The sequence below is a fragment of the Crassostrea angulata genome, chromosome 4, assembly GCF_025612915.1.
Source record: "Crassostrea angulata isolate pt1a10 chromosome 4, ASM2561291v2, whole genome shotgun sequence".
Classification (NCBI taxonomy): Eukaryota; Metazoa; Mollusca; class Bivalvia; order Ostreida; family Ostreidae; genus Magallana; species Magallana angulata.
Genome location: NC_069114.1, coordinates 18,673,984 through 18,690,573, shown reverse-complemented (window position 1 = coordinate 18,690,573; position 16,590 = coordinate 18,673,984). Strand labels below are relative to the sequence as shown.

Here is a 16,590-nt window from a genome sequence, read left to right as displayed (position 1 = left end):
GGATTTCATCCGGCAATTTGCCTTAAAAGAATTTTTGAATATTTTAGTTTCATATTTATGTGGATTCCAATAAAAATCATACAAACATCATTTATGATTATTTTGTTTTTCATTTTCAAACTTTATAAGATTTCACTTTCATAAGAATTTTAAAACAGAAATGTTTAAAAATTTGACATTTGAGGGGGTTATCTGAAAGCAGACTGATATTAAAAAATTCTATAAAAAATAGAGTATTATACTTTGAGGTCTATTATTGTTCAAAACTGTGCCTATTATTTGGAACAAAAATATGCAACAAAAATCGCCTACACTTATTTGGTGTATACATCCCCCTTAACGAGTGAATGTAGAGAATGAGACTGTTTTAGTAATATTATAATTGTATATGATTATAGATCACCTAGCTGTACTTGTGGAAACCATTTATTCGATATTCAAATACAACAATAAATTCAGTGTCATTGCCATAAAAAGGCTTTGGAGTTCTTGATCCCAAATGTAGCTCAGAATATGATATATAAGCTACCCCTTTATGGAAGGGAATTACCGCCAAAATTCTATGTATCTTGCTTTTATTCTTATTATGCTTACCTCTTTATTCTTAGGGCTGGGACGATACTGTACTGAGCCGATTCGGTACATATCACGATACATGAGATGCGATACGATACATATCACGATACATTGCAATTAAATGAAAGCATGAATAAAAGTTAAAAATTTATTCAACCTGCCCATGTATTACCGCATGTCCAAAGTTATTTGGTTATATTCATAATGAGCGTTGCACAATTTACAAATTACTTTAGTCTCGTGTACACTAGTTTTTCATTAACAAGTACTCCAAAAGTTTTCCACACTCCATATTTGACAACCTTACGAGGTTTTCCGCCATCTTTGTACTTTCATATTAGGCGTGCGGACTAAAAATAGCCGATATATGAAGCTCGGATATTTTTGAAAAATAAAAAAAAGTTTGGTAAGGTATCGTTGCATTAATGGTAAATGTATCGATCCAAATAGTGTTAAAATAAATACCGCGATGCACCGGTGCATCGGTGGATCGTCCCATCCCTATTTATTCTTCAGTACATTTAGACTTGCATGTCACTTCATTGCTTTCATATTCATGCTTATCTAATTTCACTTTGATTCTCTTTAATTCTTTATTGCTTGCTTATTTCTATGTTGCAATATTTTCTTCTTATTTGTGTAAATTCTTTCTTCTATCTCTGTTACAAACGTGAATTCAAACACGCAAACCATAAGGCACTTTCAATAAAGACGAATACAAATTGTATGAATTGAATGCTGCATTATGACGCCAGGCGGCAGTGTGTGCGCTACAATTGCTGCTCCCGAAGATTTATTAAAACGAAACAAATGGCATAAATTTAATAAATTCGTGAAAACTTCTCAAATTAAGGTGTAAGTGTAGGAATATGAAATACATGTTAATAATGTCAACTTTTAACAAGCCACGATATACGCAGACTCAAAAAGATACGGTTTTTTTTTTTGTATACATGTAAAATGTCTCCGCGCGGTTCTAAAAAAAATCATAAGGAGGGGGGGGGGGGGGGTATGAGAGATAATTTTGTATTAATTTTTTTATTGGTTGATTAATATAAGTGTGAATTTTCCATTAGGGGTGGATCTGATCTCATTCTAGATCCGCAATGCAATGTATTGTATATATATGCAGTCACAAATTTTTTGCAAATTATTTGCAGGAACGATTAATTTTTAGAAGAGGAACATGTCATTAGTACTTGTCGAAAGGACTTTATTTTCATTTGAGGTGAAAAGACACTGGCGTCGGAAGCAAATTGAAAGTGGGGGGGGGGGGGGACCTAATTTCCAAAATCATGAAAATCCTAATCAGGGGGGGGGGGGGGGGGGGGAGTATACCTATACTTCCGATTCCGAAATAAATTTCCCTACCCAAGTTTTTTCCCCCAAATCATGAAATTCCTAATCCGGGGAAGGGGGGGGGGGGGGTTAGGCTAGTATGCCTATTACTCCAACTTCTTAATCTTTCAAGATCAATTTAGGAAGAATTACATATCCGGCGAGAAAAAAGGGTGGGGGGGGGGGGCTAAACCCTCTATGATGCTATGTGCCTAATGGTTAAGTATAACTTTGCAAAAAAAGTGGGGGGGGGGGGGAGCCCCCCTAGCCCCCCCCCCCCCCCCCGGTTCCGACGCCTATGAAAGAGGTGGGGTGATGCACGGTTCTGTCCAAGATACCCGTGGAACATGTAGATGAAAAAGAAATAAATTTAAACCAAAGTTAAAGATGTTTTTGAAAAACAATAAAAATGACTGGGGTACTAAATGCTTAGAAGTAGCTTTTCCTGTACTATAGTACGTGTGAAAATTATCACTTGCATGAATCACTATGTACCTCTCGTTAGGCTACAATACTGTGTACCCCTGATTAAATGCGATGAATCAATATCCGCGTAAAATTCCGTGTTAAAAACTTAAAACTGCAGGTTTTAATATTGTGGCTCACCTATTTTTCTAACAGTTTTGAACTTGTGATATGAAAACAAAGTTTGGTGCACGCGATTTTATATTCTTTCGATTCGGAACAGAACGGTGGAATCGCAGAATATACGTATTCGCGGTAAAATTAACGAATCTAAATTATCAGTGACTTAATTACACAATAAGTAAACGAAAAAAAAAACAGGCAAAGAGATTAAAATACGGTATGTGATATAACTGTTTATACGTTTTGGTTTAAAATCTAAATCAAATCTTAATAAAAATTCTTATATAAAGTTCTAAATAAAATAGATGAAATAAATTTTTCCAAAATACAAAACATAAATAATGTATGCTTCTTATTTACACAAATTTTCGAAGTTATAAAAATGTGTATGTATCATTCACATCCATGCTTATTGTAGGTTAACTTTGTTTATTTTAATATAAATCATGTACATGTTACTGAATGTCCATGTTTAGATTTGAAGGTGTTTATATAAGCTATGATACATGTAACTTAGAGACATGAATCTCATACATGTCTACCTGTCAACTGGTCTCGATTAAATGAAGAGTTGAATTGACCGACTTCCATATCAAGCTTGCGATGATGATAATTATGATACGGGTGCTAATTATGAGAACTGATAGATTATATCGTCTCATGTAAATAACTGATGTGCAGACTTAGAATTATATTTTATTTTAGGAGGGGGGTCCAGTCACCCCACCACATTTGAAAATTCAAACTTTTTTAAATTCACATAGTAAACCTACTGAAAATAGAACTCGGCCTAACCCCCCCCCCCCCCACACCCCTTCCCCGGCAAACAAAATTATAAATTATCCCTTAGTACATAAACCTCCCCTCCATTTCTTGATCTGAACATATAAACATTGGAGCGAAATGTCATAGTGCGAATCATCCCACATTTAGCAAGCTACGTTGTTGTTTTTTTCAGGGAGCAGCAATTGTAGCGCGCACACTGCCGCCTGGCGTCATAATGCAGCATTCAATTCATGCAACATGTATTCGTCTTTATTGAAAGTGCTTTATGGTTTGCGTGTTTGGATTCACGTTTGTAGCAGAGATAGAAGAAAGAATTAACACGAATAAGAAGAGAATGTTGCAACATAGAATTAAGCAAACAATGAAGGATCAAAGAGAATCAAAGTGAAATTAGATAAGCATGAATATGAAAACAATAAAGTGACATGCACGTGTAAATGGAAAGAAGAATAAAGAAGTAAGCATAATAAGAATAAAAGCAAGATACATAGAATTTTGGCGGTAATTCCCTTCCATACCCCTTGATACATGTTTTTACATTCAACATGATATTTGATATTGTTTGACTCTAATTTTAAAGCTTTAATTCCTCATGTGTACTCAAAGGAATATCATTGAACAAAATGACAAAAACCCAATTACAGCAGATGTTTATAAGAAGTGAAGACTTTTAGAAAGTATTTGGCTCTTTGTATAAATCTTAATATTTTTAAATGTACACAAATGAATATAATTAAACAAAACAGAAAACCCTAATAGCGGCAGATGTTTACATAGTATGTACGCAGAGAAAACAAATAGATATGGTTTGACTCTACATGTAAATCTTATCATTTCTCAAATGTACTCATATTCAATTAACGAAGTAAAAGGAAATCAAAATGCAGCAGATGTTTATATAGAGTGAAGAAGAAACTGATTTTTGAAAGTTATTTTAACTCGATTTAAAACAAGTTTTAGGACTCTCCGTACTTCACAGCTTTAAAAATAAATGGCAAAACCGATACGGGACAGTAAAAAGAGATGTTCCACATCCAGTATAAAGGTTACTAAGCCGTCTCGCACATATTTTTAATTTAAAATGGACATTTCCGAACCAAATTTTCTTGTGTTTGCTTAGTAGTTAAAGGAGGCTCAAACAGTGAAATTATTATTTTGGAAGAAAAAATTCCATACAGTCTAGCTCTTAGATTTGAGTATTTTCCCATTTCTTTCTACATAGGTGTTTTTCTTAAGGAGATCAATATATATTATTTTATAAACTTGTTAATAACGGTTTATAACAAAAACAAACTGGTGAGAACACTTCAGAGTGGATATGTGTTTTAGTTGTGTTAAAGACAATAAGAAAATAATATGCCACTGAATTCACAGAGAGGTATCTAATGGCAATTGATGGTATGGACCCAATTATCAATATTGAGGTCTAAGTAACTATAAAGCTGGATAATCACTTGAGAACTAGGAAATTCTGACATCTATGCGAGGTCTCGATCGTTGAGACAGTTGTTATTGGTATTATGTAAATCATTAAGGTCTGACAATTCTTTTCAATTTGTTCACAAAGAAATTGCCGCTATATGATCTTTTCAGAATGTTACATGAGAGATAAGTTTATAATATACATGTAGGTCATGTAAAATTAAATGTATTTCTTTTGGCATTTATTGACTTTTAATAGACGTAGGCGTCGTAACAATAAAAACCTCCGGTATTTCTACACAGTATGGTTGAAATAAGATGTTTGAGAGTTAGAAATTAAAAGGGAATTTTTCTTATAATCAATTCTAGATTTAGTTTGTAGAATTGAAGAGAATGGATGGGAATCTTGAACTGAGTTTTTGATCAGATCATGACGAGTTAAAATTTGAATGACTTAAAAGTACAGAGACCAAATATCAAAAATTAGGTTTTCTGTTCCGTTCATAGACACTAAAGTCTTATATTTGAAGCACCAAAATAAACTATAGTAGTTTTCCATGTACATCGTGATATTTTATAAAAACAGATGTTATTTCTGAGGGAGCAACTAATAAACAGTGTAAACCATTATATTGAACATGACTTTGGCTTAATGTTCTTCTCTCGTGTGTTTTTGCCGTAAGCAGTCTATTAGTAATATATTGTTGTCTCTCTTTGCACGTTGGCTCTCTGAGTGACTCTTTAGTGCCGTTTTAATTTTCTTATCGCGCACTTGGATATTGATATCTGACCGTAAGATCGACACTGGGGATTTCTTGAAGCCTTGCTGCTACTCTTTGCCTTGTGTCTCGACCTTTACTATTAGTTTGATGAGAGAAATTTGATTAAGCTCCCATGTTCGATTAGTCTGGATATAGTATGACATAAAAAAATTCACATCAATTGAAATCCTCTGCAATGATAAGCATTATATTTCTCTAGTTCGGATGGCCAATTTTCAAGCTGTTTCGTGCAAGAGTTTCCTTCGATGGATTTCAAACAGTGCTGCTTTTAGAGGTCAATATCTGTGCCGTTATGTGTATGTAAATGCACAATCATCACTAAGATGCAATACAACATTTATCTACCACACTGTTAACAAAGATTTCACCGACATTTTAACTTTTAGCGTTATCAAATAAAACATAATTATTCTCGCATTTGTAATAATTGTCGGATATTTGTTTTTTCAATAAATCTGATAACATGATTTCAAAAATTCGCGCACTTGGGTTACTTCCCCTAACTATGACGTCAGACGAGGAATCTTGATAACTCGGCACGCTGGATCATAAGTAATCATTGCAATGTCAGAGTCGATTGTTTCACCAAATGTGCCCAATTGCAGTATAGAATCTACGTTGGTAAGTTATTTATTTATCGGTGTATATATATTTCCACTCATTTTAAATTATAATGCAATTTAAATGCCAACGTATGTTGTCAAGTGACGATGAAGAGGAAATTCGAATCAAAACATCTTTCTCAGTCGAAGACAGAAAGAAGTAATATAAACATGATTTTTGCATGTCAAATGTTAATTTTGGTAGTTACGTGTTTGTAATTCTCATTTATGCAAGTATGGTGTTCGAAATTATGTTTAACACTGTTTAAGGTTTATAAAACCTGAGACAAAAATAACATGTTTTTTTTTATGTCTCTGATAGAACTAAATGTAGTGAAAAAAGAAGTGAACTTCTGTTGAGTTTGAGACCAATGATTTTCTGTGACAACAGAGTTGTTATTTACATATCTGGTGACAGTAATTTAATAATTACTTAAACAACATTGTAGTAATTAAGATGTATTTTAAAACATAATGAATATATATTAATGTTATGTATTAGTTATGTATAAAAAATGAATTAATATTTTTTATTTCAGAGTAATAGAAACTGCTGTGTTCCTGGCTGTACCACATATGGATACCCTATAATTCCAGGTCATGGAAAAATCAGCTACCACAATTTCCCTCCCGCTGGTGATCCATTAAGGAAACAATGTATAATTAATATTAAAAGAGATGAAAGTGATTTATTTAAAGTAACATCCAGCACTGTTGTTTGTTCACTTCATTTTACGAAAGAAAATTTGGAGTACCATCCATTTAGTGGAAGAAGAACCAAACTGCCCGGATGTGTGCCGACTGTGTTTAATTGTTGGAAACACCTTAATCACATTTATAAAGAACAAAGATCAAGACCATTAAATGCTCTTCAAAAGGCCAAGAATGCTACCAAAGTCGCAAACACCAAGTGCAGTAAATTGCATGACAACGGTGAGACATGTCCTGAAGCTGTTGATGAAGGAAGTGTATCGGAAGTACCAGTAGAAAACATTTTCAATGATGCTAGTGTTTGTGCTAATGAGCATGAATTGGACAATTTTTTCCTTTCTGATGAAATTAAAAAACTGAAAGAAAAAAATGAAAAAATGTTGAAAGAATTTGAAAAACTGAAGCTTGAAAATTTGACTCTAAAATCAAACATTAATTTGTTAAAGTTTGCCATAGAGAACTTGAATGACAAAGATGTAAATTTTTACACTGGGTTTTCTAGTAGAGCAGTATTTAATATTATTATTTAATATTATTGACAATATTGATGAGATTCAATGTAATGTTAAGAGTGGTAGACCTAGGAAACTTTCTCCAGAGAATCAGTTTTTAATGTTTCTTTGTAGAGTAAAAGTTGGATTATTTGAGTATGATTTGTCGAACAGATTTGGTGTTTCAATTAGCACTGTAAGCAATGTTTTAATATCTTGGGCCAATTTTTGTTATCAACGTCTTGGAACTTTGAATATTTGGCCAAGCAAGAAGCAAGTTTTTCAGTATATGCCCCAGTCTTTTAAGGAAAAATACCCTTCAACTAGGGTCATTATTGATTGCACTGAAATAAAGGTAGAAATGTCATCATCCTTACTTTTAAAGTCACAGACTTACAGCAACTATAAGAGTGCAAATACATTAAAAGGTTTAATAGGTATTTCACCGTCAGGGAGTGTTAGTTTTGTAAGTCAGTTATTTACAGGCTGTATTTCAGACAGAGAAATTACAGAACGTTCTGGTTTTCTTCAGCTTCCCTTTGATAAGGGAGATAGCATAATGGCTGACAAAGGCTTTAACATTCAGGATTTGTTAGATGAAGTACATGTAAAACTAAATATTCCACCTTTTTTAGGTATGTATGATCAAATGGCAGGTGGGGATGTTTTAAGGACACAAAGCATAGCTGCAGAGCGAATTCATGTTGAGAGAGCTATAAACAAAATCAAATCATTTCACATTTTTGATCAAGTTATTCCTCTTAGTTTAATGGGATCCATCAATCAAATTTGGACAGTGTGTGCACTTCTTACTTTGTTTCAAGAACCTATTATTTCTGTGTCTTGATATCCTGTAATGAGTATCATTTGTACATGTAATGATGTGTAACTATCTTTTAATAATGACTGGAATAAGTGAATGACTGCTGAAGTATACTTGTTAAATTACAAAAGTTGTTATATAAATTCATTGTAATTTAGTTAAGAAAGACTGTTTATGCTGCATTTCGATAGTACATAATATATGTTAATGATACTTGTTTCAGTTTGTTGGTGTATATATTGCAGGAAAATTCAACTGACTGCTATTGAATAATAAACAAAGACATAAATACATTTTCTATTTTTTATTCAAATTATACCTGCAATGTTCAATGTCAAATTCAGGATGAATCTGAATGACAACTTTGTAGACTTCGAGTCTGATGGAGCACAGGGACAATTTGTGAAACATCAAACTCATGTAATTTGTTACTCATACTTGTCCAGTAATGTATGTCAAAAGCAATGCGTTCAATAATCAATCCTTTGTTAGTATACACAACAAAGTCACACCAGCGAGCACCACATATTCCTAGTTGACCTTGCACTTGGCTGTAGTAGTGGTGGTTTCTTTTCAAACATGGTAAACCTAGGCCATTCAGTTCACAGTAGAATGTTGGGTCACAGCAAGCATCAACTGCAGATATATCTCTATGCTTATAAGCACACTTGACTTCCAACAAGCCTAGGCCATACTTTGCATCAAATACCTTTCCATCTGGAGAAGCTCCTGCCCAACAAATTTTTGGATTTACAAAAAGACCACTGCTGTAGATTTGTACTGGATTCCTTGCTCTTTCCATATACTGCTTATATTTATATTTAGCTTTTTCCTCATTTTCTGTTCCGTACTTTACAGAGGGGACATTTGAAAGATCTTTTTTGCTAATCACTGTATTTTTAATAAAACTTTGATTATTTTTTGTTTTTCTTTTCATTACAAGCCCAAATTTACTGGCTGTCAGCCTATTCCTGCGTTCGTTAAACCATCTATGTGTTCTTGTACTTTTCTCGATTTCAGTTACCTCTGTATTGTTTAATTTTAGTTTAAATTCATCTTGGACATCCATAGGAACCTCAAGCTCACAGGTTTCTTCCCATGGGAATGGTATTGGGTCCTCTGGGGGTTTTTCCTTAGATTCTGGTATACCAGTGCAGTCAATATTTTCAGCAACATGAAAATTTGGCTCTGTTAATGACAGCTGATAACTTAAAACACTACCAACTGGAACAGTTGTTCCTAGTCTGGTCTTAACTCCATCTGTGTCATTGCAATTAAAAACAGAAAAAAATGCCAAGTTCCCCCCTAAAGTCTTTAAACCTGTTGCTAAATCTGAACCATTAGGATATTCTATGTCTGTTCTTGTTGATTGATACAGTGTAGGTTTTATTCCTGTAGACTGAGAGCCATATTTTGGTTTCACGACACGGCACTCCATTATGGGCTCTGAAGAAATTCCACCCGTCCGACATTTAGACCATTCTGCAGGCTTTTGGGTGCATGTCTTATTTAAGGGAAATTCAGTCAGCTTCATTTTTTTGGCATGATCAATTGTGTAAAGCAAAGCAAATATGTGATTGCAAAAGCCTGTTATACCAGCAACACAGGAGCACTTCCCTGACTCAACAGAGCCAGAATTTGAATTTAGTTTGACTGAGAGAGAATGAGGCTGTTCATTTTTCCTCTGTGAACGGTAACATTTACATTTGATGTGTACAGAGTTGTTTTCTTTCATACAAGTAACATCATGTATGTAACCATCCCAAAAAAATTTATAACCCTTTTCAATGGGTTTTTCTACATATTGTGTATTTTTTCCTGATGATTTAGCATGTTCAGATATCATAATATGGGAGAAAGTTTCCGGTAATATGACCGTACTTCTACTCCAGGCTTGCGCTTGTTTAGTACATGTAAGAGAACTTTTTGTTTTTTCATCTTCCTTATGAATTATATTTTTTTCTGCATTTTGTTTGTTTGTTTTACAGTGAGAACATTTTATTTGTTTCTGCAGTAAGTGACAATGCCCGGGATCTGGGTCCGTACGTTACTGTGAATGTTGTACACGCCGATAAATGCCTGACCCGATTACACAACTGCGCTTTTGTGTCCGACTTTTTAAATGAGAATCCTCGGCATTTCATCCACCATTCTAGTTCTGATTTTTTACACTTTTCTGGTTCTTTTGAAAGAATAGACCCAGGGATGTCATCTAAAGTTAATACGGAACATTCTGAGCAGATGGTGTTGCTTGTAAGATTCGCCAATACTTGCGACTCGCTCATCATGACATCGACGATTTTTTCTTGTATACCTGTTTATAACATGACATCTTTTAACAATATTTGCTTTAAAGATACTAAACCATCGGTACTGTTAATTTTAAATTAATTTAATGGTTCATTTGTGATTCAAGCATTTTTTAAAATAATCTACGGCAATATAACACCTGTAATTAATATAGAGCAGAAAACTACTGTTTACATCAGCGAAGTGAAAGTAGACTCGTAATCGATTATATTATATAATATTGATTTAATGAGCGTAATTATCGATTACATTAGTCAATTACAAGGAAAATGTTAACAGTTTCGATTATTGTTATATTTTTTCTTACAACAAAACGTTGCAAAACATATTACTCACGCAAATTTATGTCGTGTATAATATTCTTTCATACATGTACGTAAATTACGTTTATCCTCGTTTGACGTCATCGCTAAGTAAGGTAGATAACCCTTCCGCTAGAGGGCACGATTTATTGAAAGCGTGTATATAGTCTTGAATGAAAGCATACTGTTTAACACACGTAGCATGTTATAAAACATATACAAAGATGTATCTGTTGATTGATCATTAACAACAATTCTTAATTTTTTTTTTATCAGCTTATGTATACTTTCCGTTTACATTTGTCAATCACTTCTCACTAGTGCAAAGTGAACAAATGCTCCATTTATCGCCAAATGCTAGATATTTGCACAGAGATTCCTGGGTCTAACGATTGTCTGTGTGTTTTTCAGCCTTTAATTAAGGTGGATCGTTAATAAGGGGCACTGCACCGATGAAATTTAGGCACGGGATAGACGGCCGTGTGTACTAAATGATAAGTCGTACAGTTTATATAAGATTCTGGAAAACAAAATTATAAAAACGCATTTAAAATAGACTTTAACTCAAAATCCGATATTGAGAGAAATTTGACAAAATCTCAAATTCTAATTAACTAAGACAAAGATTTTCAAAGAAAAAAAACCCACACCAATTCTTTGGATTTTGTTAATAAATTAAAAAAAAAACAATCATGAGAATCTGTAATTTTGTTGATTTTTTAGTTAAAAAGAAACGTGAATAAATATAAAAACAACTACAGCAGAGCTCGTGGCAAACCCACGAGTAGGTATTCCGTTGTTGCTGCGAGTTGAAAATATATGTGATGTGGTGTCAAACGATTATAATTACTAAACTTTCAGTTCTGTTTTTGTTATAAAAACGTGTTGTGATTGAAAGCCTGCATATAAAACGTATATTGAAAAAGAAAATAAGAAAATGTTTTAGTTTATGTAATCGTAACAAACATTATTTAAAAAATGAAATATTTAATGGCGAGTTAAATTTTCAGAGGGTAGCAAGCATTGTTGTAAACAGTATGTACTCATGGGTCATGTCAGGAATTGTGGTTTTTTTTTTTAAACCGAACCCGTTTACAAAACACGTAACCTTTTCTCTAAGATAACTTCTTTATTTATGTATTTCTAAATTTTTGAAAACAATGTACAATTTAGAATTGTTGCGTGCTGACAAAATTTACAGACCCTGAAACGTACTGCTACACCAAAAAAAGCGTGCGACTTACGTGCAAGAAACGTTTCGTGTTAACCGTTTCGTGTGAATCGTGAAGCGTTTCGTGTAAACCGTTTAGCGTTTCGGACAAAGTGTGCAGAATTTCGCAATTAATTATTATGGGAATCTTTACGTATGGTACTTAATTCAATTAGATCATGATAATCTATACACTGTACGCCGTTATACATGTACATGTAAGGAGCGCCGGTAATATAATTATACGAAGATTGAGTCCAAAAATTAAATCATTTTTATTTCTTGTTCTTTTCAATACAATGTTAAATTACTTTGAAAAAAAAATCCGAAATAGTAATTACAACTTTCTTTTTTGTTTAATCATTTGAATTTATTCGGAGGTGCATGGATATGTACAGAACATATTTATTTACGTGAATGATACGACATATGAAAAAAATTAACGGATGTTTGTATAACATTGTTTTCTAACGAATGTGACTAATTTAATTTTAAATATTTTTGAACATTATCAATGTAAATAATATCAGATTTATTTACTGTTTGTATTTTTACATCGTATTCTCTGAAACCAATAAAAATACTAATGTTAGAAGAAAAATCAAATCCCACCGAATACTGAAAACCCGATTTCAGTTTGTAATCATGCGGATTTTATTTTTGGTATTGACTATTGAGTTACGGTAGCATTTTTTCTGGATGATTTTTTTTATTTATTATTTTATGTAGTAAAAGCACCATTCCAATTGTTACTCAATTAACATAACAATTGATGACCCGGGGCTATATATGTTCTGAGCTGTGTGCACTGAAGCGACACAAGATTCTCGGTCGCACGTGGCGGTTGAATTAACACAGACTGACCGAATAAACAAAGGGGCGGGAAAGTGAAACAAAATGTTACACATAAGAAGAAGCCACAAAAAATGATTTTCGACAGATCTTGATATCGTTTCGCCAATCAAAAAAAAGAAAATACAGCGCGAGCTCCTGTCAGCGGGGCGGGAGCAGGGGGGGGGGGGGGGGCAGCAATGAGTTCGCTCCCACAATGAAACGAACATGTAGAAAAACTACAGAAGTGATTAATATGTGACCGATAGAATCTAATCTAAAGAGTTTAAAACTCATGTGAATATTCTTTTAAATAATCATCGGATGCCTCAACTCAGGACATTCATTTATCGTGCTAGCACCTACCGCAAACATGTAATGGAACTTTGATTATAATTTGATTTGATTTTTAAACTACCTTGTACGCTATCGTATACATCAATGCTTAATCAACTGTACAAGTAAATAAATTTATCTTTTCACCTTAAATCAATATAATAGTTGTAAACATAATAAAATATAGTTGTGTCCGTGCAAAATATGAAACATGAACGCGTGATAAAGTATATGTAGAAGATCACGAACCGACCGCGGATCACTTGTCTACTCGCGCCGGATCTCCTCAGCCATATGCGATGGATGATCATCATTTAAATGTTTAATATTTAGGGGTTGTTGTTGTTGATTTAAAGCATTATTTGTACAGTTTATAAAATATTTTACATAAACAAACCAACCATTAATTCATGTCTGACGGTGTTTCCGATTTGGAGTAATATCGTTCATTAATATTCATTTAAACTCAAATTTAATTAAATAAATACAAAATGGACAAACTTTGATAACATAAAATTAAAACAGTTCTTGTATTTACGGCTATATTAACTCAAACACGTTCACATGGAAGTGTGCGTCTCGGTGTGCGAATCTTGTGTATTAAATAACCGCTATGTAGTGCAGCCGTGGCTGAGATCCGTGGACGAACGATAGATTACGTAAAGGTAAAACGCCCAAACCCGCACAGCTCAGAACCCAGGAAGCTTTGAAAAGATTGCAGTATAATGACCTTACTCTATCAAATAGAAGTTAGTTATTTTAAACTTAAAAACCCACAATTGATCTATGTCTATTATTGCTTTAGATTGAAAATGACATTCCTTTATTAATTATCTAAACGATTTCTTAATTGACACCAAATCGTTTAATCCATAAAAAAATATGTGTAATCAAAACGAAAACAATTCTTGAGTTTGCGGATAAATAAACTCATATATGAGAGACGCAACTCTCGTGTATTAGATAACCGCTGACCGCTAGGTAGTCCAGCCGCGACCATGGTGACCGATTTTCTCGGCCGCGGGCGAGGGAGAGCTTACGTAATGGTACACACACACAGCTCTGATTCAAGGTAGATTTTAAATGCATGGAGTTAATAACTAAAATGTAATGCATAGATTTTTTTTCATTCCATATTTTGTGGTTTACTAGAAAAGAAAAACAATGATTTGTTTCCCAAATCAAGTTTTTAAGGATTATAAGAACTTAACAACAATGACTTAAACTCCTAAAATAAAGCACGTATTCTAAAAAAAAAATTCTTATGAATTAATGCCGTTTGTATAAACCAGCATACTTTCTGCGGTAACTTTATGCCAGTTGTACGCGCAAAGACTTTCGTTAACTTGTCAAATAAAAACAAGTACATGTTAACATGTAAAGCTTTTTACACTCATACTACACAAATCTCATACAAAATAACTTTGTAACGACCTTTATGAGATCCCAACAAACAACTTTTCCAGCGACAGCCATATCAAAATCCTAACCGTTTTTGAGTTATTAAGCAAAATTTTTTAGGGGCCATTGGCCCTTCATTTAGGGGGCCAGCCCTTTTTTATTGGTGTCAAATGAAAGCCCTTGATATTCTGCACAACTTTTATTCTACATGTCTTAACAAAATGTTTTTCGTTTAAAAGATATAAATCTAAATTTTTGCACTTTTTTAAATCTTGTTTTTTGACCCCCTACCTTTTCCTAAATAAAAAACGTAATCTAAAAACAAAAACAGATGTGCACAACTACAATGTCTCTGTTATTCATATTCGTTGGATTCCCATTCCCTGCTATCATAGTCTCGGGGCCTTTGTCTGGAAACAAAAGGCCCTAAAAAAAATTTAAAAGGGGAATAACTCTTTAACGGAAAGGGAATTCTACATTTTATGAATTGCTTAAGATAGTGTTTTGTAAAGTACATTAGCCCTGAAAATTTGAGCAAAAACCGTTCAGAAATGAGCAAGATATGAAGCCTCAAAGTTCGCGTCTAGGAAACAAAAAAAAAAAAACTAGAGCAAATCTCGTTGCAAAGCAACGAGTGGGTCTTCCGTTGATGTCGGAAGTAAAGCTTGAAGTTCCTGTAAGAAGCAGAGCTCTTAAACCAATAACAATAGTAAATTAAATAAAAAGATGAAAAAAAATCGAATTATTCCTGGTACGACTTAACAAAACCCGAATGATTTTAAGTACGACTTAACGAAAACCTTTTCGATTTCAAGAACGACTTAACAAAAAAAATCCGAATGTGTTCAAGTACGACTTAACAATTATTTTTGGAACGAGTTAACTTTACTTTCAACATAACGCTATTTTTTAAACCAAGGACGCGGAATCAAAATTTCCGGAAAAATCAATTTTTAAACCCCGATATCTCTTTAATGCATCGTTCGATTTTAAAACGGATTTCAGTGTTAGATTCAGCTTGATAAGCTTTATAAAACACATATTCATTTTTGATTTGATCAGAAAATTCATTTTTTCGAAAAATTTGTTTCACTTCCGGTTTCGACCGGAAGTGACGGATTTTTATTTCCAGCCTTATTGCACATGTAAATTGCCAAATTCATAATCAGAGACAATTTCAAGACTCTATCTTAAAGCGTTTTTGAGAAATGTCGCGGACAAAATGACTTTTTTAAAGTTTAAAAAAGACGTAACGTCAAAACGGAAGTGACGTTGTTATGGAAACTTTAACATCATTGAGGCATTATAATTGCACATAATCCCTGAAAGTTTCCTTTTAATAAGTTGAAAACTTTTTGAGTTATGAAGCCGAAAAGGAGTCAGAAAAAAAAGAAAAAGAAAAAAAATAATAACTAGAGCAAAGCTCGTTGCAAAGCAACGAGTGGGTCTTCCGTAAATGACGGAAGTAAAGCTGGAAGTTCCTGTAAGAAGCAGATCTCGTCAACCAATAACACGATTAACGAAAATAAAAAGATGAAAAAAAATCGAATTATTCCTGGTACGACTTAACAAAATCCGAATGATTTTAAGTACGACTTAACAAAAAACCTTTCCAATTTCAAAAACGACTTAACAAAAAAAATCCGAATGTGTTCAAGTACGACTTAACAATTATTTTTGGTACGAGTTAATTTTACTGTGAACATTACACTATTTTTTAAACCAAGGACGCGGAATCAAAAATTCCGGAAAAATGAATTTTTAAACCCCGATATCTATGTAATGCATCGTCCGATTTTAAAACGGATTTCAGTGTTAGATTCAGCTTATTAAGCTCTACAAAATACGTATACTTTTTTTATTTGATCAAAAAATTTATTTTTTCGAAAAATTTGAATCACTTTCGGTTTCGACAGGAAATGACGGATTTTTATTTCCAGCCTTATTGCACATGTAAATTGCCAAATTCATGACCACGGAAAATTTCAAGACTCTATCTTAAAGCGTTTTTGAGAAATGCCGCGGACAAAATGACTTTTTTTAAACTTTAAAAATGACGTAACGTAAAAACGGAAGTGACG

At 33.4% G+C, this 16,590-nt stretch overlaps 1 protein-coding gene across 15 annotated transcripts in view; it reads right to left on the bottom strand.

Annotated features, from left to right (window-relative positions):
• Nucleotides 1–16,590, bottom strand: part of LOC128179822 (uncharacterized) — a 223,312-nt gene that overhangs the window by 46,375 nt on the left and 160,347 nt on the right. The gene's annotated exons all lie outside the window — the stretch shown is intronic.